Source organism: Macaca fascicularis, chromosome 3 (genome assembly GCF_037993035.2).
Source record: "Macaca fascicularis isolate 582-1 chromosome 3, T2T-MFA8v1.1".
NCBI lineage: Eukaryota > Metazoa > Chordata > Mammalia > Primates > Cercopithecidae > Macaca > Macaca fascicularis.
In genome coordinates this window covers 18,122,916-18,144,152 of record NC_088377.1, presented here as the reverse complement: position 1 = coordinate 18,144,152, position 21,237 = coordinate 18,122,916, and the positions used below count along the sequence as shown (strand labels likewise).

Below are 21,237 nucleotides of genomic sequence, written 5' to 3'. Positions count from 1 at the left end.
GGAAGGAAAATTTTTAAAGTAGTCGTTATTCTTAAGAAAGTTAAATTTATAGTTTAAGTTATGGTATATTTTGTACTGGGCACTGTGCCTTCCTCATAATATTCTTATTAAATATTTGTTGATTTAAGATTTTTTTTACTTCATCACATGTATTTAGCAAAGAGTAAATTCTTTTTTTTTTTTTTTTTTTTTTTTGAGACGGAGTCTCGCTTTGTCGCCCAGGCTGGAGTGCAGTGGCCGGATCTCAGCTCACTGCAAGCTCCGCCTCGCGGGTTTACGCCATTCTCCTGCCTCAGCCTCCCGAGTAGCTGGGACTACAGGTGCCCACCACCTCGCCCGGCTAGTTTTTTGTATTTTTAGTAGAGACGGGGTTTCACCATATTAGCCAGGATGGTCTCGATCTCCTGACCTCGTGATCCGCCCGTCTCGGCCTCCCAAAGTGCTGGGATTACAGGCTTGAGCCACCGCGCCCGGCCAGCAAAGAGTAAATTCTTATAAAAGAATTTTATCATATCCTTGTGACAAAGCATACTCCGTGCTAAATGTGGTACTAATTACTTGAGTGTGAAGGTGAAGATTTTTCCTGGCAAATTTGGAACAACGGCTTAAAAAATAGGTACTACACAGCTAAAGAGTCTTTCTTTCCAGATTCAACTCATATACCTACTATCTTGCCTTTCCCTAAGCATATATATTTAAATTCTAGAAACCACCACATTCACTTATTAAAGCCAAGCATGTGTCTAATATTTATTACACTACATTTTTACTTTTATGAAATACTGCTTGGAACAAATAGTCACCCAGCACAGAGGTCCCGAACCCCTGGACCATGGACCGGTATTCATCTGTGGCCTGTTTGTAACTGGGCTGCACAGCAGGAAGTGAGTGGCAAGTAAATGAGCATTAGTGAGATCGGTGGCGGCATTAGACTCTCATAAGAACCCTATGGTGAACTGCACGTGTGAGGGATCTAGGTGGTGTGCTTCTTATGAGACTCTAATTAATGCCTGATGATTTGAGGTGGAACAGTTTTATCCTGAAACTATCCCCTCTGCCAGCTGGCCATGGAAAAACTTGTCTTTCACAAAATTGGTCCTTGGTGCTAAAAAGGCTGGAGACCACTGATCTAGGGCATAGCTAGTTTTTGCCATAGCTGTGTCATAACTAGATGTGTTGAGACAAAATCTCACCTGTAGATCTGAGTTGAGCATATGAGCCTATTTCATTGTGGTAGACAATTCTGTCTGCCGTGGTCCTCCAAAGATATTCACATCCTAATCCCCAGAATCTGTAAATATGATACCTTACATGGCAAAAGGGAGTTTGTATACATGATTAAGTTAAGGATCTTGATGTGGGGAGATTATCCTGGATTAACCAGGTGGGTTCAATGTCATCAGAAGGCTCCTCCTATGAGGGAGGAAGAAAGTCAGAAATAAGAGTAGGAGATATGATGTTTGTGCAGAGGAGAGAGAAAGAGACAGAGAGATTTGAGGATGATATGCTGCTGGTTTTGTTTTGAAGATGAACGAAGGGGCCCTGAGCCAAGGAATGCAGGCCACCTCTAGAAGCTGGAAAAGGCAAGGAAATGGATTCCCCCAAGAGCCTCCGGAAGGAACACAACCATGCCAACCCGTTTTAGACTTCTGATCTCCTGAACTGTAAGATAATAAATATGTGTTGTTTTAAGCCAATAAATTTGTGATAATTTGTTATAGTAGCAATAGGAGAAGAATACAGCAAATCAACACTGATTTTATTTTCTTAACATGGTGCAACTAATACCAACTTAAAAGCAATTTAAACTTTACACACTAGTTGTCAAATTCTCTGAAGAGACAAATGTAAGTGGATATAAGAGACTAATTTAATCTTCTGACATCTATGGGCACATTGAAGACTGGGAGAACTGGTAGTGTTCACGCAGTGTTTGTCCAACCCTTTAATCCAGCACCCTCTAGACCTGCACTGTCCACCCCACCTGGAGCTACTGTGCCCTGGAATTGTATCTAGAATGTAATGAGATGTGCAGGAAGTCTAAGATACACTATGGATTTTGTAAAGAAGAGTACAAAAATACCTTGATGATTTTTGCTTTGTTTTGTTTTTGAGACAGTCTTGTTCTGTCATCCAGGCTAGAGTGCAGTGACACAATGTCGGCTCACTGCAACCTCCTCCTCCTGGGTTTAAGCAATTCTCCTGCCTCAGTCTCCCGAGTAGCTGGAACTACAGGCACATGCCACCATGCCTGGCTAATTTTTGTATTTTTAGTAGAGATGGGGTTTCCCTATGTTGCCCAGGCTGGTACAAACTCCTGACCTCAAGTGATCCACCTGCCTCAGCCTCCCAAAGTGCTGGAATTACAGGTGTGAGCCACTGTGCCTGGCAATAATTTTAAAATATTGATCACATGTTGAAACGATATTAGTTTGGATATATTGGGTTAAATAAAATATATTATTAAATTTAATTTTAACTTGTTTTAACTTAATGAATGCTGCTACAAGAAGACTTACATTGCACATATAAGTCATATTTTATTTCTATTGGACAGAGTTGCTCTACACAGATGAATTCTATGTAATGATGTAATTAATATCATGTAGGTTACTTATGTCAATTGATAGATTATTGATTAATGATTAGACTGCTGCAGTTGAGAGAGCTGATGGATTTATTTATATATATATTTATGCAGTTTAAAACTAGTATCTCCATTTTTTGTAGTCATATTTTGCTAGAGTCTGACCTCTACAAATCTCAGGTTAAATTGTGCTGAGTTAAGTCAGACTTTGAAAAAACTATCTGGAGGAATGCCTAAGGAATAGTGAGAAATCCTGTTGGCAGCTCAAAGGTGGCATTTTTGGATGGTGGGAGGTAGGGTTTTCTGTGCTGGGTGAAAGTGACCTTTGTGGATATTTTGTTGCCTTTTTTTTTTTTTTTTTTTAAAAGAAGGAAAGGTAGTCCATAACTATGAAGACATTGTTACTATAAAAACCTTAATTTAGGTAATTTTTTTTTTTGGTAAAATGAAAAACGTATTTTTTCCTTTTAGTGTAGGAATACTTACAGGGAAGACAGAATTAAAAAGAGGAGGCAGATTGCTTGGATAAAAATCACCCAATTGAAGCCATTAGGAAAGACCTAAACCTTGTGGCTTCATTAACACATGTGTGTCTGGTTAGGAATAGACTATGCTACCAATAGAATGATGAGGTTACAGCTTCCTAGACCATTGGCAAACTAATTTTTTTTTTTTTTTTTTTTAGGGAACAAATTTATTTTGATTTTTCTGAAAATATCAGGAACTATGAAAAACAAGGTTGATATTTGGCTGTACCAAAAGCAAAGTACAAGTAAAAATAGCATTTGAAAACCATGTTTAACCTTAGAGAAACATGTTTTAAAATACAAAGTTTAACATTCTTTTCTCTATAAAGCTTGTAAACAAGTTTTCTCAACCGCAAGACTGCAGGGGTTTTTTTTGTTTGTTTGTTTTAAGCTGACGTAATTTTTAGAAGAAAAAACTAAAGGGGAATTAAAAAGCACTCACCTCCTACCCTGGAATCTCATCATTTATAAAATAACATGCTCAAATGTCAGTGAAAATAAACAGTTGATAAACCTGAAAACAAGTCTTTTAATGAGTTCAGGTTACAACCAAACAGAGGATTTTGTAGCTGGGAAGGAACAGCTTGTATAACAACCGAGCCTTACCAAATACAAATAAATATAAAAGGCAACTAAAAACAAACTATAAAATCAAAATCTTTCTGTAGAGTGGCAACTTTCACAAAGTAAAAACAACTTAGTTCCACAGAGTTGCATATTCTGTAGGCATATGGTCAATTTTTTTCCATGTCCTTTTGTCATGCACTATCAAAATAAAAGAATGTCATGGAGTATGTCTGCTGAAGAAGGCACCAAAATTCTATCCTCCCTATTCCCCTAAATAATATTAATAAATCTCTTATCAATCTTTTCAAGGTAACTTCAACACCATTAAGAATTAACATTCTAAATATGTAAAGCTATAGAAGGAAGGTCCTGCCTATTCTCTTTGCCCCTCTCAAATCATTCTAGTCTGGTTTACCAAACAGAACTGCTAGCTACGAGGATAAAAATATATTCCCATGTTCACTAGCCATTAAATAAACATAGCCACTTGTGCAGGAAGCCTAACATTTTTACTACTTCCTAACTTTTTAAAACTTAAGGATAAGCCCATTTCCACAAGCTAATTTTACAGCTCCTTAATATTCTTATTCTGGACAGTTTACTTTGCAGACTTTGTTGGTGTCTGCCTTTTTCAATTATTTTACCCAAAAAATAGGCCATGAAAAAACTTTCAAATTCAGGAAACCCCTGCAGGGAACCCTTATGGTGTGTGAGTGTGAGCACTAAGTTGAAGAATACTCTTATTTCACAGAAATATAGGGCTGTCAGACAAGAGCTGAGTTCATTCTCTTCTTTCGGAGACAAAATTTCAAGCTGAGCAGGTTTGCAGAAAGGGTTCCCCATACAGTCATATACTAGTGCTGGGAAAAGGAGAGAAAATACTACTTAATTGGGTTTTGTGGTTCCTCCAGGTGGGTTCTAGAAAGATTTGAGAGTTGTACTCTTCATTTTCAAGTCCAAGTGGCTGCAGAAACATTTCAAGAATCCCCCGGCAAGGTAGCAAATCAGTTTCCTTTTAGATCTAAGACTCTTGTCACTTTAAGAAAAAAATTTTTCCCAGAACCTTTCAGAGACTTGTTCATTTGTTCATGTGATGAAAATCATCTGCTAAATAGGCTAGTTTCTGTAGCCATTTTTCATTTCCAAAGCACTCAGCAAAAGCTGGCTGTTTTCTTGTAAGTACTTGGCAATTCACCTTTCAACTCAAATGTCCTGTAGAGAACTCTTCCTCTGATAAGTCACTGGATGTCTGTATGGTGCAGGAGGTTTATGTGCTGTTTGTCCAGGTTTTTGTTTTGAGTGTTTTAATTTTTTTAACATTTTTGCATAAATGGGTCTTTGATACAGGTAACCAGTTTTGTAGCATTATTCAGAACGTCACTGTATCTTCAAGTTTTTTGATATCAGCATCTCTCTGAAGAAAGCAGTGTGCTATAATGTCAACATCAGGATTTCTTTCTTTTTTTTTTTAATGATGCAAAATTACTTACGGAGACAACCACTGATGGGGCACCAGGAGGGTAGATAACAGACCTCTAGTTACCAAATAGGATGTCACAACATTATATATTGGCCTTTGTTTTGGTAGCCTAGAAATAGAAGAAGTTTTCTTTGAATTTCATCATTTACAAATCTTACAAATGCTACAGCATGACAAATATTTGTGAAACCTGTTGACTCATCATCCTGGATAGAGAAGCTGCTGCTTTTCAGTTAATGATGCAAAACCTTTTTAGCATCATTTGAGATATCAGACTTATTGAGAATAAAGTCTTTTATTCTCAAGACTTATTGAGAATAAAGTCTTTTCAATCTTGTACTGCATCCTGCCCCAGCATTGTAATGTTATTAGATTCTCATCAACTATGCATATTTTCCTTTCCTGAGATAAGTTCTGCTACTAGATAATTCGCTTCCTAAACCTTTTGACTAAATGTGATTTTTGAACAAAAGCCTTACTGTTTTGATAGTCCAAAAGCAATTTGAAAATAATGAATATTCTTTCTTGTCAAGTGGCTGTGACTTATAGTTACAATTTCTAGTTTTGTAAGTTGCATGCCACAGACTATACACAATGGGATAGGACAGCTTGGACTGAGTTCATATAAAACCCTTGAGGACTAGCTTTCATTATAAAGACAGAATTTCTTTGTCTCCCTTGTTGCACTAGAATACTGAAGTATACTCAGAAGACCAAAATTCTTCATCACCAACCTTTTCAGAAATGTCTGTAGCTCTGTGCCTAAAATGGCTCTCTTCTTTCTCACATCTTGCCTTCCCAAATTGCAGCACTGAACTGTCAGCTTTGTTACACACAAATGTTAATAAAATATAAAAACAGACATAGCCAAACAAGAAAATCACAACAGTACAAAAACTTCACCAAACCATTCACTTCTAACCTACATGTTCCACATTCTTGCAATGTTTACAACAAACTGGCAGGGGGACAGCTGAGCTGTGGCATGTAAAAACTCCTTCCTTCCAATGAAAACTCCCCTCTGATTTTCTACTTTACGGTCAGTTCACTACAGTAAGTCAGCTGGCACTGCATAAGAGGAGCCTGGGAGAGGCCAGCATCCCCCTCCCCTCCCATCTTCCCCTCTTTGCAATAGTGTGGCACATGGGTCTGCCTCTACATAATTCCATAAGGGCTGAAAGATCCCTAACAAAACGATTAACAGGGCTGTGCAATCATTGTTCACTACTGTGAGAACAGCATAATGCAGCACACAAATAAAAAACTGTTTTTAGTCGCAATTCAAGGTGGAACCCCAGCAACATCTCATAGAGCCCCAGTTGAGAAACCCACCTCCAGCACCAAATGGCCTCCTATGAGAGATCATTTTCATTTGATTTGGACCCTTCTGTGGCTTGACTTGCAAGTTCAGGTTTGGCTCCTCCCTCATTTACCACCTGCGGATTAGACAGTTTCGTCTGCCCCAGCACCTCAGTATTCTCTGGTACCTGCTGGTTATTTTTCCCTTCTGCTGTGTTGTTTCGATCTGATTTGTCAGCAGCTTCCAGTTTACCTTCTTTCCCATTTCCCTGCTCTGAGTTAAGCTGTGATGGATCCTTAGAGCTCTTTATCATCTCCTGGAGACTGAATTTCTTTTTCTTTCTTTCTTTTTTTTTTTTTTTTTTTTTTTGAATGCTCTGTTGCCAGGCTGGAGTGCAATGGCACCATCTCCCACCTCAGCTCACTGCAACCTAAGCCCCCCGGGTTCAAGCAATTCTCCTGCCTCAGCCTCCTCCCAAGTAGCTAAGACTACAGGCCCACACCACCATGCCCAGCTCATTTTTTAAGTTTTAGTGGAGATGGGGTTTCACCGTGTTGGCCAGCATGGTCTTGATCTCTTGTCCTCGTGATCTGCCCACGTCCTTGGCCTCCCAAAGTGTTGGGATTACAGGCATGAGCCACTGCGCCCAACCGGAAATTGTATTTTCTAAACATGTAATCTTTCACGACACTCAGGCAACAGACAGCTTTGATGATTTCTACTACCACCATGTACTGTGGATTGGTGAGATCCAGTTTATTTTCTGAATTGAGGGTACACACTATTCCTCCCAATTCTTTGATAACTTCTCTATTCATGTGACTGTGTCCGGAGTTGGTTCCTTCTGGTGGGTTCGTGATCTCACTGACTTCAAGAATGAAGCCACGGGCCTTCCCGGTGAGTGTTACAGCCCTTAAAGGTGGCATGGACCCAAAGAGTGAGCAGCAGCAAGCTTTTATTGTGAAGAGTGAAAGAACAAAGCTTCCACAGCATGTGAGGGGACCAAGTGGGTTGCCACTGCTGGCTGGGGTCGCCAACTTTTATTCCCTTATTTGTCCCCTCCCATGTCCTGTTTCTGTCCTATCAGAATGCCCTTTTCTCAATCCTCACAATGATTGGTTACTTTTAGAATCCTGCTGACTGGTCCATTTTACACACCTCTTGCTAGCTACAGAGCATTGATTGGTGCATTTTTACAGAGTGTTGATTGGTTCATTTTACAAACCTCTTGCTAGCTACAGAGCGCTGATTGGTGCATTTTACAATCCCCTTGTAAGACCGACTAGTTCTCCAAGTCCCCACTGGCCCCAGGAAGTCTGGCTGGGTTCACCTCTCATGACTGCTATTTCGAGATTTGTACACAATCTGAAACGTCTCTTTGCTTGGAGCGTTAAACTAGGGTTCCAAAAATGTTTCTGCATATTTTTTCATATCCTCTAAAAAAGCCTTGCATGTGCCTGAGATGGGTAACATTCGTAGAATAACTTGAGTCGTCTTGGTTTTGTACACATCCTGGAGAATATGATGCACCAATTTATCAGGTTCTATCCCGAGTGTCCTGATGAAGACAATGTTATTTGCTCCACTTTCCACTAACTGGAATCTTCTTAGGCTTATCTCTGTAGATGCCTTCATGTCACCAACTTCTTTCTTCAAGGCAGCCTCCACATCATCATCTTCTCCCTCACTTCCAGGGGGCTTCTGATCCTTGTCTGTAAACTTTTCCAGCCTATACGTGTTGTCGCCATATTCGTTGAGTAGGGTGTAGGCCTCCTCTACACACTTGGGCTGGTTCATGTTGCAGGTGATGAGGATGCCCCATAACCTGGGCTATAGCTGACTGGGTCCGCCAGAGTCGCAGCGCCGAGCCCACTTGGCCAGCACATATTGAGCCTTGCCTCTGCGCTTCCCGCCGCCAGGCTGAGGAGGCTGCTGGGCGGCAACCGCCATGATGTGTGCAAGCTGAGAGGAAAGAGAAACGTTTTTCCACAGCTGTTGGAGTCCTCACCTCCCGGCGAACTTCTACACGGTTTAGGGGTGTGAATAGAAGTACGATGGCTTCAACATTTGGGATACATATGCCTTTTTACCTGCAGACCATGAGTAGTTTTTAATCACTTAAGTGTTTTTGTTTTCTCACAAAGGTTTCATGGACACCTCTTTCTCTTTCCGAAGAAACAAATTTCTTTTGAAATCCTGTTAGTGTTTCGTGAAGGCATCTAGCCAGTGCAGCTTCCTAGAAGGAAACTTCCTTCTTAGGAAACTAAACAAGATCCGAAAGCAATTATGCTTTGCATGGCGATCACTTAGAGTTCAGTGTGGAAAAAAAAACATATATGTGTATATTAGGCATGTGTGTGTGTGTATATATATATATGCAAAAGCAAAGTGATGTGTGTTTGGTAAAAGACAAAACATTTGCCTTCTGGGCACTCTATACCATTTTGGGAATGCTAAATATCACCTAGGACGTGAGGCTCATGGTTTGACACTCAGCATGAAAAAATATATATTAAGAAAATGTGTTCTGGGCATAGTGGTTTGCACCTGTAATCCCAGTACTTTGGGAGGTTGAGGTGGGTGAGGCTAGAGGCGAGCAGTTCGAGACCAGCCTGGCCAACATGGCAAAACCCTGTCTCTACTAAAAGTGCAAAAATGAGCTGGGTGTGGTAGTGCATGCCTGCAATCCCAGCTACTTGGGAGGCTGAGGTAGGAGTATTACTTGAGCCCAGGAGACAGAAGGTTGCAGTGAGCTGACATTGAGCCACTGCACTCCAGCCTGGGAGATAGAGCAAGACTTTGTCTCCAAGAAAAAAAAAAAAAAAAAGAAAGAAAAAAGGAAAAGGAAAAGAAAAACAGAAAGTTTGTACAAACTTTATAATTTCAATAAGTAAATAAGTGTCATAAATGATTATTAGTGGAAGGATTTCTCTTTAAATTACTTGGATCATCCCTCCCCCAACCCATCACCAGTTTTTTACTTTATTTTGTAGAGGCTGCCACACTCATCTAGGGGCTGCGTCTACTAATTGATGTAAGTATTGACCACTTATGGGGTTTTAGTGAAATAGTAACCTCTGAAAAGTTTCCCCACTTCCTGAAAAATCCATGTACATTTATCATTTTTATATATGTATATATATAGAAAGGTTATCAGGGCCAGGTGGATCGCTTGAGCCCAGGAATTTGAGACCAGCCTGGGTAACATGGCAAAACTCCGTCTCTACAAAAAAACACAAAAAAATTAGCCGGGTGTGGTGGTGCGTGCCTGTAGTCCCAGCTACTCGGGAGGTGAGGTGGGAGGATTGATTGAGTGAGCCATGGTCACACCACTGCACTTCAGCCTGGGAGACAGAGTGAGACCCTGTCTCAAAAAAAAAAAAAAAAAAAAAAAAAAGAAAAGAAAAGAAAAAGGAAAAAGAGAAAAGTTATCAGAAAGTAGAGAAAACTTTTGAAAGAGCGCTTGGATAAGATGGAAGTCAGCTGCTATCAGAGGCTAATATCCTAACTGGACTTCCATTGGCAAATATCCTGTTTTTTTCCCAGTGGGCAGTAGAATGTATATTTCTTGGCTTTGCAAGAATACAAAAATATCCCATTCATTAACTTAGGTTTCATGCTTCAAATAAACAATTGCCCTGATTTCTAAGATAAGATACAGTTAGCTATGAATGCATATAGGCAGAACCTGGTGCATATGTTTATCTCAAATCCAGGGCTGTTTTTATGTTTTACAGACCATGCCCTGCAAGTCTAAGTGTTCTCGGGTAAAGTTGTCAAGGCAGGAGGCTGAGTGAGGACACACCAGCTTTACCTGCCTTGGGGCACTCCTCGGATTGATTGGTTTCCCCAGAGCCATAAAATTTTTTATTATTCTTCTGCGTGTATCAGGCCATGGAACTGTGTGGCCTTCTGGGATTTCTGCTGCTTGTAAAATGGCACAACATTTTTGTTGGCTGAAGTGCAGGGTGAGAATTGCTCATCAGCCTTGCAGAGCAACTGGAGACCTCTTTTAGGGTCATTGGTTAACCTGCACCAGAGGGCAATTAATGAGTCAATGAAGGAAATGCTAACATTAAATTTAAATGTGTGAAGAAGGATTCCTCCAAGCATCAGATGAGCTAGATGGGGTAGGAACATTGAGAGTGAAAATCTGGGAAATAACCAAGTGCTTTGTTCTTTTCTACGGCATGCAGAACTCATTACTGTTGATGGAAGCAAAAACAACAAGGCTGAGTGCCTTCAATAGGTCAGAGGTTAGACGCGCTCTGGCTCAACTTTACTGGCCAGTCTTCATTAGGTGAGCAAAGAAGCCTCTAAAGAGAAGAAGTTTGTTTGCCCTACTAGAAGAGCAGTCATTGCTTTTATAAATAATCAATACCACATATCTTTACATATAGTTTCATCATACTTAAAATATTTCAGCTTCTTCGTGGTATAGAAGTTACAGATGGATTAAAACCAAATGCTTAAAATTCACCCCCCCAGAGAATATGGAATTGGTCTTAGAAAATGGTAGTCTTTAAGATGAGAGGTAAGTCAGGTACTAGATATCTCTTAATGGAAAGTCCTACTGAATTCTTCTGATCTAAATGAGTATAATTGAGCCAGTTGGAGTAGCAAAAATAATTTCAGGTGGTATAATGCAGCAATTATAAAGCAGGCCTTGGAACTGGCAGACCAGGTGCCAAATCCCTACTAATTTCAGTGTTATTTGACAGAGTAGAATTACAGTATATAGTTTAACAAAATAGTTGTACAGAGGTTTATTCAGCTCTTTTGCTTTTAAAGAATAGTCACCAATTCCAACAATTAAAAGAATTTTAATGTATCAGTATGATATATATGTTTAGGTACACACACACACATATATATATATATTTATATTTATATTTGAGAAAGATTATCTCTTAGAAATCCAAGAACAGGATTTGTAATAGAACAATTTCTGGGGGAAGTGATTTGGAACCCAACACAAGTTTGGGATCCTCAGAAGTAGAAGTCCATTAATTTCACTCCGAGCGCCCAGTGTTAATGTGAAGACACTATGCATCTGTTGTCTGCTCTGTGCTCCTCTGTCCACCAAAGGGCTTGTGTTTTCTGTATTTCACAATTCAGGTTCTTGAAACAGGCATTCTGGCCTGTTTGAGCACAGACTTATTGGCCAGGTCACGTTTTAGCCCAATCACTAGTTTATGGATTGGCTGGTGATGGGACAGACAGGTCTTTACTCCTAATCCAATTAAAGATGTTTATTAAGAAGGCTGCCCTTCAGTAAGGGGAATGGGTGGACAACATCTTTTTGCTAGGGTATAATGAATGATATGCCTGACAGTCCTTGAGAGTTTGTTATGGGTAAGTTAGATCTGCATGCCATCTTACTTTCTGATTACACTTCTTCACAGTCATTGAAACACAAGTGGAAAGAAGATAAAGATCCCTGTTATTTGAGAGCAAATCTTCTGAATATCCATTCCATGAAACTCAGATACCTTCTCCAGGTAAGACTTAACTTTGTAAACTATTCACGGCAGAAATGTAAACATAAAGAAATTGCCCTACACACTAGGTAAGTAACAGAGTGGAGTGAATCTTAAGCAAAAGGGTCAAGTAGGCAATGAGATTTTTTTTTTGTCAGAGTCATTCTTTCTTTTCAAACTCAGAGGTATTTCATATACTAGCAAATTAAAGCCAGCTGCGCTTTGGGAGGAAGAGGATGTTATTTAGTTGGCAGATAACCTTAAATCGCACCTTTGCCCCATAGCCTATGGCCTTGGGTAAATAAGTGAGCTTCTTTGAGCTTTAATCTCCTCAATGCCAAATGTAACTATCTGCTATGGTCTGAATGTGTTCCCCAAAATTCATGTATTAAAAACTTAATCCCCAGTGCAGCAGTGCTGAAAGGTGAGTCTCTTTGGGAGGTGTTTAGGTCGTGAGGGCTCTGCCCTTATAAATAGATTAATGCTATCAAACTAGGACTTGATGGAGGAAGTTAGTCTCTCTTGACCGTCTGACGTTCCCCATATAAGGACACAGCAAAAAAGCCCTTGTCAGACACCAAATGTTGGTGCCTTGATCTTGGACTTCCCAATCCCTAGAACTGTGAGAACATAAAATTCTCTTCTTTATAAATTACCCAGTTTCAAGTATTTTGTTGTACTAGCACAAAACACACTAAGACACTATCATACAAGGTCATTGTTCTAAATATTGTATGAAAGAGGTGGGTATATGATGGATAATTATTTCATAAGTACTAAAAAAAATGATGGTGGGGCACCTAAGAACTCTCATTTTACAGATGTGGGAACTGGGGCTTGAGAATTATTTCCGTTGTTTAAGTTCAGTCAGCTTACTTAGTCAAAACTAGAACTCAGGTCTCTTGACTTCCGAGGCCAGTGTTTTTTCAAGCTACCTCTAAGTTATTCTACAATTCCAAAAACTTGCTCTTAAGACTGTGGATGTAGCTAAAGTTATAGCTTCCAGTTTGCCTACAATGAACAAAACTATTTTTATTATTAGGCTGAATTTCTTTTTTTTTTTTTTTGAGACAGAGTCTCACTCTGTCACCCAGGCTGGAGTGCAGTGGCACTATCTCAGCTCACTGCAACCTCTATCTCCTGGGTTCAAGCTATTCTCCTATCTCAGCCTCCTAGGTAGCTGGGACTATAGGCATGTGTCACAATGCCTGGCTAATTTTTCTTGTTTGTTTTTTAACTAGAGACGGGATTTCACTATGTTGGTCAGGCTGGTCTCGAACTCCTGACCTCAAGTGATCTGCCCGCCTTGGCCTCCCAAAGTGCTGGGATTACAGGTGTGAACCACCATGCCTGGCCAAAGTTCTTTTTTTAAAAAAAGAGAATATATCTGGTCCTTATTTCTGTGAAGACTGAATAACTGTTAATAGCCCAAATTACTAACTGTCCTAGAGGAATGTGTTTTAATAGTAACACAAGTCTTAAAGAAGTGAAACTCCTTAGCTAGGCATCCCTGAGCCTCCCTGGCCTCCTGCAGTCACTCTGGCCACATGGCTAACCTCCTGTAGCTCTAAGATCAAGGAGTCAATCCAAGGCTTCCAACTGGTAGTCAAGCTCCAGACTGAAAGGCCATGAAACACAAGTAACCTGAGCTCATCTGGCTGAGCGTCACAATCCAGAAATGTTTTTCATGCCATGCACTCCTCTGCCATGTGAGCAAAGCATGGCATGGTGCAGTGGAAACTTTGTGTAATCCATTCTATTTTAAATTACCAAGGAGTTGAATTTTATGAAATACTAAAGGACTAGATTCTAGAAGACCTTCATAGAATACAGATGGTTTGTTCACATAATTTTTGTCTTTGCTCAGGAGTGCAAGATTTTCCAAGCACGTCTTCCTTCTTCCACTTAGAATTCCTTCACAGACTCTTGTTGTCTATTTTGTGTAAAGCACCATAGGAAATACAAAATGATATTTTGTGTGCTTTCTTTCCCCATAGAGCTTGTTTTCCAGTTGACATATGAATGGAGACTCCGTGAGGTCTGGAACTTTGTCTGTTTTATCCACTGTTGGGATCTCGTGCCCAGAACAGCATCTTGCAGAGAAAAGGCACCTAAGGAACATTTGTGGAATGCATGGATGAACATTAGTCATAACCAACAAACATTTATATGTCTAATATTTATTCCCCCCTCCCTCATTTTTTTCTTTAGAGATGGGGTCTTGCTGTGCTGCTCAGGCTGGACTCAAACTCCTGGGCTAAGCTGATCTTCCCACCTTGGCCTTCCAAGTAAGTGGGATTACAGGCATGTGCCACAGTGCTTGACTGTGCCCCCTAGTGTTTTTTATTTTTTATTTTTTTAGACGGAGCCTTGCTCTGTTGCCCAGGCTGGAGTGCAATGGCACGATCACAGCTCACTGCAGACTCTGCCTCCTGGGTTCAAGTGATTCTCCTGCCTCAGCCACCTAAGTAACTGGGATTACAAGTGTGCACCACCACGCCCAGATAATTTTTGTTATTTTTAGTAGAGATGGGGTTTCACCATATTAGCTAGGCTGGTCTTGAACTCCTGACCTCAAGTGATCTGCCTACTTCAGCCTCCCAAAGTGCTGGGATTACAGATGTGAGCCACCGTGCCCAGTTTGTCCCCTAGTATTTTAAGTACAGTTGCTGCCTCATTTGATTCTCACAATTCCACGAGGTAGGAACTATTAATGTTTCCATTTTGAAGATGGGGAAACCGAGGCTTAGAAAGATTAACTTTTCCAGTGTTCCCCAGTGGTGATCCTAGGATTTGTAGCAAAGTCAGCTGGACCTGAAATCTGTTCTCTTGGCCACTGTGTTCTGTTGCCTCTGAATACTATGCTGTCTTCTCCCTCAGAGTAAAATACACTCCTTACCTGTTTTTATAACCCAAATCAAGAGGTGTTTATAATGGCCTCACATCTGTGATATAAACAACAATGGGCTGGAAAGTTTTGGAGAGTCTAAACCAGATGTGGGATTAAAGCTGTCCTTGAGGGACAGGAAGGATTTGAACAGGTAAGAAGTAGAGCTCTTCTTCTCACTTAGACTTCTGGGAGAAGTTGGCTTGAAAATCCTCTCCATAATGTTATTATATTATAATCTCATAAAATATTATAGTTATTATCTTTCATCTTTCACCCAGCTTCATCATCTTAAACAGCTTGTGTGGGTGAGCATACAGTCTTGTTAATATTTCTATACAAGCTCAGCACCTAGCATGGCACCTTCTCTTTGATTTGATTGAAATTGAATTATCATTGATGGTAAGCTGGTTGGGCTTGGGAAAGTATTCATGCCAAACCTTGAATTCAGATAGGCTTTTCTTTTTCATGTTTTTCTCCAACCCTTCCTCTGCTTTTGAAGAAGTCCTAAAGTAAAAAAGAACACAACTCTTCATATGAAATCATTTTTGACATCTTCAGAGATTTCCTAGGTTCTGGCCCAAGCCTGACTGTTGTTCTGTTCCACCTACATTTTTCCTACACTTGAGGGATTTCAAAAAATGTACTTAATGATTTGGACTTATTTTAATTTTCTCTAACTTATTTATTTTTTCTGAGGTTAAGAACATTTTGTAAATTCACAAACCAAAGATATTTTGCACAAGATGAAAGAGTTTTTAAGAAACATTGGATCAGAGTTAGAATATTTCCCCGAGGAAAGGAAATACACAAAATAGTCACATGATTGATTGAAAAAACAAAGCAAGAGAACTAAAATATCCTCCTGAACTAGTTCCTAAGGTACACTCTTTTTCCATTCTGAAACAATGACTAGTCTGCACTGTTTGTTTTTTGAAGTGAAACTTTGGTGGGAAAAATTTATAACCAAAATTTCGTATATTTCACACTAACATTCTTTTTCTTGCCAAACATTTTGATGTGAACTCAGGCATTTATCTTCATATGTTTTCCAGCCTGTTCAGGTGTTCATCTCTCTTGTTCTCAATAAATACTAAATTTTCAAGTCAAGCTTCTGGAAAGGTAGTTTGGTCATGATGTTTTTGTAGAGTGATTATAATGCAAATTTTCTTTTATTTGTTTATAATAAGGAACACAAACCCCTGGTGTGAATTTCACTTTCTGAGGATCTGATATTAGTAAAGAAGTTAATTTGGAAAATGTTGGCTATCTGAAGAAGACTGACAAATCGTGAATGACCTAATTGGTAAGTTGACAAAGCTATTGAAATTGCTAAATTGACAGACCAAAATTGACAAATTGATAAACATTTTTTTGAGCAGTGACTATATGCAAAGCCAAACTTCCAATTGAAATTTGCTCTGTACTAAACAGAAGCAAAGATGTGGGGGCTTGGAGTAGGCACCTAGTTAGCAATGTCATTCGTTATTCCTGCCAGTAGGTCATGGACAAGAATGAACTCTTCCCATCCTGTTCCTCTTTCTAACTTACTGTAACTGGGCAGTACTGTAACTGGACTCATCTCACACCCAGATCAGTCAGTTTTTATAACTGACGTTTTCTAATGCATTCAGCTCCATTAGCAGTGCCACCAAATATTACTTCTGATTTCTTAGGAATTAATTCAGACTTTTTTCTCCAGATTTCATCATGCTGAGAAACATTTCTCATGCCTGCAAGAGCTAGTATCTATTTCCATAAGTCAAATTCAACAATATTGATAGACTTATCTTTGCCCCAATGTCAGTAGCTGTCAGAGACTCAGGAGACTCTAAAGATGCATCAATAATAGTAGTAGACATAGCAATCGTAATAGTAGTAAAAGTAGCAGAAATGACAGTATTTACTGGATGCTTTCTACCCAGGCACTGTGCTAAGCACTTTATTTTCAGTTACGATTTCGTTTCGAAGTGACATAAAGCCCACTAAATTATTTAGTTAGGGGAAATAAGGGCATTGAAAAATGTAAGAACTCAATAGAAGAAAGTAAATATAGCCAGGTATAGTGGCTCACGCCTGTAATCCCAGCACTTTGGGAGGCCAAGGCCAGTGGATCACCTGAGGTCAGGAGTTCACGACCAGCCTGGTCAACACGGCGAAACTCTGTCTCTACTAAAAATAAAAAAAGAGGCAGGAGAATTGCCTGAACCCGGTAGGCGTAGGTTGCAGTTAGCCAAGATCACACCACTGCACTACAGCCTGGGCAACAGAGTCAGACTCCATCTCAAAAATAAATAAGCCCAGAGAAAAAATGTCAATCTATTCAATTAAAAGTGGGAAATTGAAATGATAGTCAAGAACTTCCCCTCTCAAAAAAAAGCCCACCCAGATGGTTTCACTGGTGAGTTCTACTAAACTTTTAAAACACAATGAATTTTCTGGCTCTACCACTTGGACTGTATAAGGTTATTTTACCTCTCTGAGCCTTGATTTCTTCTTCTATAAAATGAAATTGTAACTGAAGATAAAGATAATATATGCCACTATAGCTACTGCCTCTATAATATATATGGACATTTAAATCTTTTTCTTTGTTTTGGTCCTAGCCCTTTAAAGATGACTTCCACATTTGAAATTTCTATGCCCTTACTTATCTATTTTGTCTGCTTGTTCCGTCAGTTACAAAGAGAGGTGTATTGAAGTCTCCCACTATGATTGTGGATAATTCTTTTTTTTTTTTTTTTAGCTGTTTCAATTTTTGCATTATAGAGGTCAAACTTATACTAGTAGGTGACCAAATTTAAAATAATTATATCTTCCTGGTGAATTGAATTTTTATCATTGTGGAAATGTTCCTTTTTGTCTTTAGTAAAACTTTTTACCTGAACACCTATTTTGTGTGACGTTAGTATAGGTATAGCAGGTGTCTGAGTCAGTTTTGTCTGCTGTAACAAAGAACCATAGACTGAGTGGCCTCTAAGCAACAGAAATTTACTCTTTGTAGTTCTGGAGGCTGGAAGTCTGAGTTCAGGGTGCCAGCATGGTTGGGTTGGAGTGAGGGCTGTCTTCCAGGTTACAGGGCTCTCTTCCAGGTTACAGGGCTCTTACGAGAGAGCTGGAGAGCGCTCTTGGATCCCTTTGTAAAGGCAAACATTCTCTTCATGAGGATTCCACCTTGTTGTGCTAAATTACCTACGAAAGACCCCACCTCCTACTACCATCACACTGGGGGCGAGGATTTCAACATATGAATTTTGCAGGGACAAATTCAGTCCGTAACACTAAGTTTTTTTGGATTTATATTTAGCATATTTTAGCTTTTTCCATCATTTTAAAAAATGATTTCACTCTTTAAAAAAAATTAAGTTGTGTGTTATGAACTGAATGTATCCCTCCAAAATTCATACCCAGAAGCCCTAACACCTTCAATGTGTCTATATTTGGAGATGGGCCTCTAAGGAAGTAATTAAGCTTAAATGAGATCATAACCACTTACCTCCTAAAAGGTAAGAGCCAAAATAAATGACCATTTGATCTCAATTTCTTTTTTTTTCCAGAATATTCTACCCCCAAATGCAAATAAATTTACACATAACCCATTAATTTTATGTGAAACAGGTGCTATTCTTATTTTGATAATTACACTAAGATAAATGGGAGCTAGAAGCAATTTTCAAAACAAAATAAGCAGGAGGGGAAACAGTTGTTTTCCCAGCCTCTGTTCCTGGTCTCTCATTTCTGACTCGAGGACTACCACCCTCTGGAGCCCTGAGAATCACCTTTCTGGAGTTTTGGGATATGCTGCATGTTCCTGACAAGCTAATTGCATGGACGAGGAAAATGGGATAAAAGTTGGGAAAATGGGGATAGGTTAAGGAAAGAAATAATAGATAAAAGCAATAAAGGAAAGAGAGATAAAGGAAGGCAGTACGGTGATAAGAGATCAGAAAGTAGTATTTTGTGGAAAGAAACATGTGATGACCCCGTATCAAGTAGGCAGAATGCTCCATTAAAAACACAATCACATGAAATTCTGTTATGAAGAGAGAGCATTTCAGGAACATCAGGCTATAGAATGATGAGAGGTACAAGTGCTTTAGCTCATTTGCTTTATTGGTTAAATTTTATTTATATATTTAGTTTTTGTCTTATTTAATATTTTAAATGGTATACAATGTGATATTTTGGTATATGTATACATTGTGAAATTATTGAATCAAACCAGCATATCCATCACTTCACATAGTTATTTTATGTGTGTGTGGTGAGAACACTTATCTACTGTCTTAGCAAATTTCAAGTCTACAATACATCATGACTAACTATAATCACCATGCTGTTGAATAGATATCCAGAACTTACTCATACTATGTGACTGAAACTTTGTACCCTTTGTTTTGTGTTTGTTTTTGTTTGAGACAGGGTCTTGCTGTGTTGCCCAGTGTTGCCCAGGCTGGAGTGCAGTGGCACAATCACAGCTCACTGAAGCCTCAACCTCCTGTGCTCAAGCAATCCGCTTGCCTCAGCCTCCCGAGTAAACGGTACTACAGGCACGCATCACCATGTTTGGCTAATTTTTAATATTTTTTGTAGAGATGCGGTCTCACTATGTTGCCCAGGCTGATCTTGAACTTCTGAGTTCAAGCAATCCTCCTGCCTCAGCTTCTCAATGTGCTGGAATTACAGGTGTGAGCTACCATGCCTGGCCCTTTGACTTGGTTTGGCCCTTAAGGGTATGAGTTGGATAAGAGTCTACCTCTTCCTAGCTCTGTGGCCTTACCTTTTTTTTTTTTTTTTTTTTTTTTTTTGAGACACGGTCTTACTCTGTTACCCAGGCTGAAATGCAGTGGCTTGATCATCGCTCACCCCAGGCTTGAACTCCTGCGTTCAAGACATCCTCACACCTCAACCTCCAGAGTAGCTGGAACTATAGGCAAGCCACTGCCATGCCCAGCTAATTTTAAAACTTTTTTGTAGAGACAAGGACTCACTATGTTGCCTAGGCTGGTCTCCGATTCCTGGACTTAGGTGATCCTCTGCCTCAGCCTTCCGAAATGCTGGAATTACAGGGGTGAGTCACCATGCCTGGCCCTTAATGTCTTTAAACTGTCATTTTCTCATTTGTTGAGTGAATATCACAATAGTACCCACCTCATAGGGTAGTTCTGGGGATTAAGTAAAATATTTAGATAAAATCTTGGCACATTGTAAGCACTCTGTAAATGTTACCTACTTCTGCTATTATCGTTGTTGTTATAATAATTATTATTATTGGCATACAGGTTGGCAATAGAAAATTATAACCCCCCCTCTAAAAAAAAAAGAAAGAAAATTATAACCCTCATACTTAATTCAGCCCTAATTCGAAATTATAACTGAATCTAGCAGCTGCAAGTGGCAGCAGTTTAATGAAGAACTAGTTGTCATAACATTTAAATTATATCTATCCGTAGCTAGTTTCTATTTGTAATATAATTGAGTTTTTTCCAAGTTTGTTTGTTACAAATGGAAAAGAGCTTTGCTGTAATCATAAGAGATTTGATTTAATAGTTCCAAAGACCACTGACTTAATTTTGGATGTTCTGACTTTAAATGTGGCTGTGTAAAGCAACCTGTGTGCTTGCCATCCTTGTTTGTTGGTTTTAAAAAGTATATTTTCTTATTATGTTGGTTAAGAAAAATTATATTTGTTAGAATATGTTTCTTGTAGAAGTTAAACTTACCCATCAAGCCTTATGCTGTACACACCAGCACTCTAATCATTAACTTGCTGCCCACAGTTTTTGATTTGCATCTGTGACTTCACTAGAATCTTAGTGGCCTTTGTCTCTACCAGTATATTTATAACAAACTTAATTATCCTCAGAGACTTAATTGGTACATAATATTTGCCACTAAAAATACAGTTTTTAGATATAACATTATGCCTTTACAGGGTGTATTCTGAGGAAGACAAATATGTAAACATTCTTCATGTCATCAGAATGTATAATATTTTTCTGGAGTGGAAGGTTATTACTCCTATTTTCTCAAAAAGTACCAGGGGGTCAGTGACTTCTTCAAGGTCAATAGCTTCTGTCTGGAATTACCAAGACCATAACTTGAATAGTCTGTTGCAGATTCACTTTCTAGTCCATAACATTGTCGTGCAAAATTGAAATACTTATGTGACACCAAAACAAAAACAAAAACCAAACAAACCCAAAAACCAAAATCCCAAAACCCCCCAAGAAACTAACACAAAAAAACTAAACTAAAAAACCTAATTAAACCCTAAATCAGGTGGAAACACTTCAAATAATTTCTGGATGTGAGAGCTTCTCAGAAGTTAATAAAGATTCCTTGCTCTATTGGATGGAATGCTAAGAAGCTATTGTGGTTGGATTGTGAACATTTATTAGCGTCTTCA

At 39.2% G+C, this 21,237-nt stretch overlaps 1 long non-coding RNA gene and 1 pseudogene across 1 annotated transcript; one reads left to right on the top strand and one right to left on the bottom strand.

The window, feature by feature from the left end:
- Window positions 1-6,513: 6,513 nt before the first annotated feature.
- On the bottom strand, window positions 6,514-8,426 carry LOC102140742 (THUMP domain-containing protein 1-like; annotated as a pseudogene).
- A 6,395-nt stretch (window positions 8,427-14,821) lies between these two features.
- On the top strand, window positions 14,822-19,389 carry LOC135970021 (uncharacterized). The gene is made up of 3 exons (XR_010585402.2): window positions 14,822-14,982; window positions 16,019-16,134; window positions 19,251-19,389. It is a non-coding gene; the product is annotated as an uncharacterized lncRNA (long non-coding RNA).
- Window positions 19,390-21,237: the final 1,848 nt, after the last annotated feature.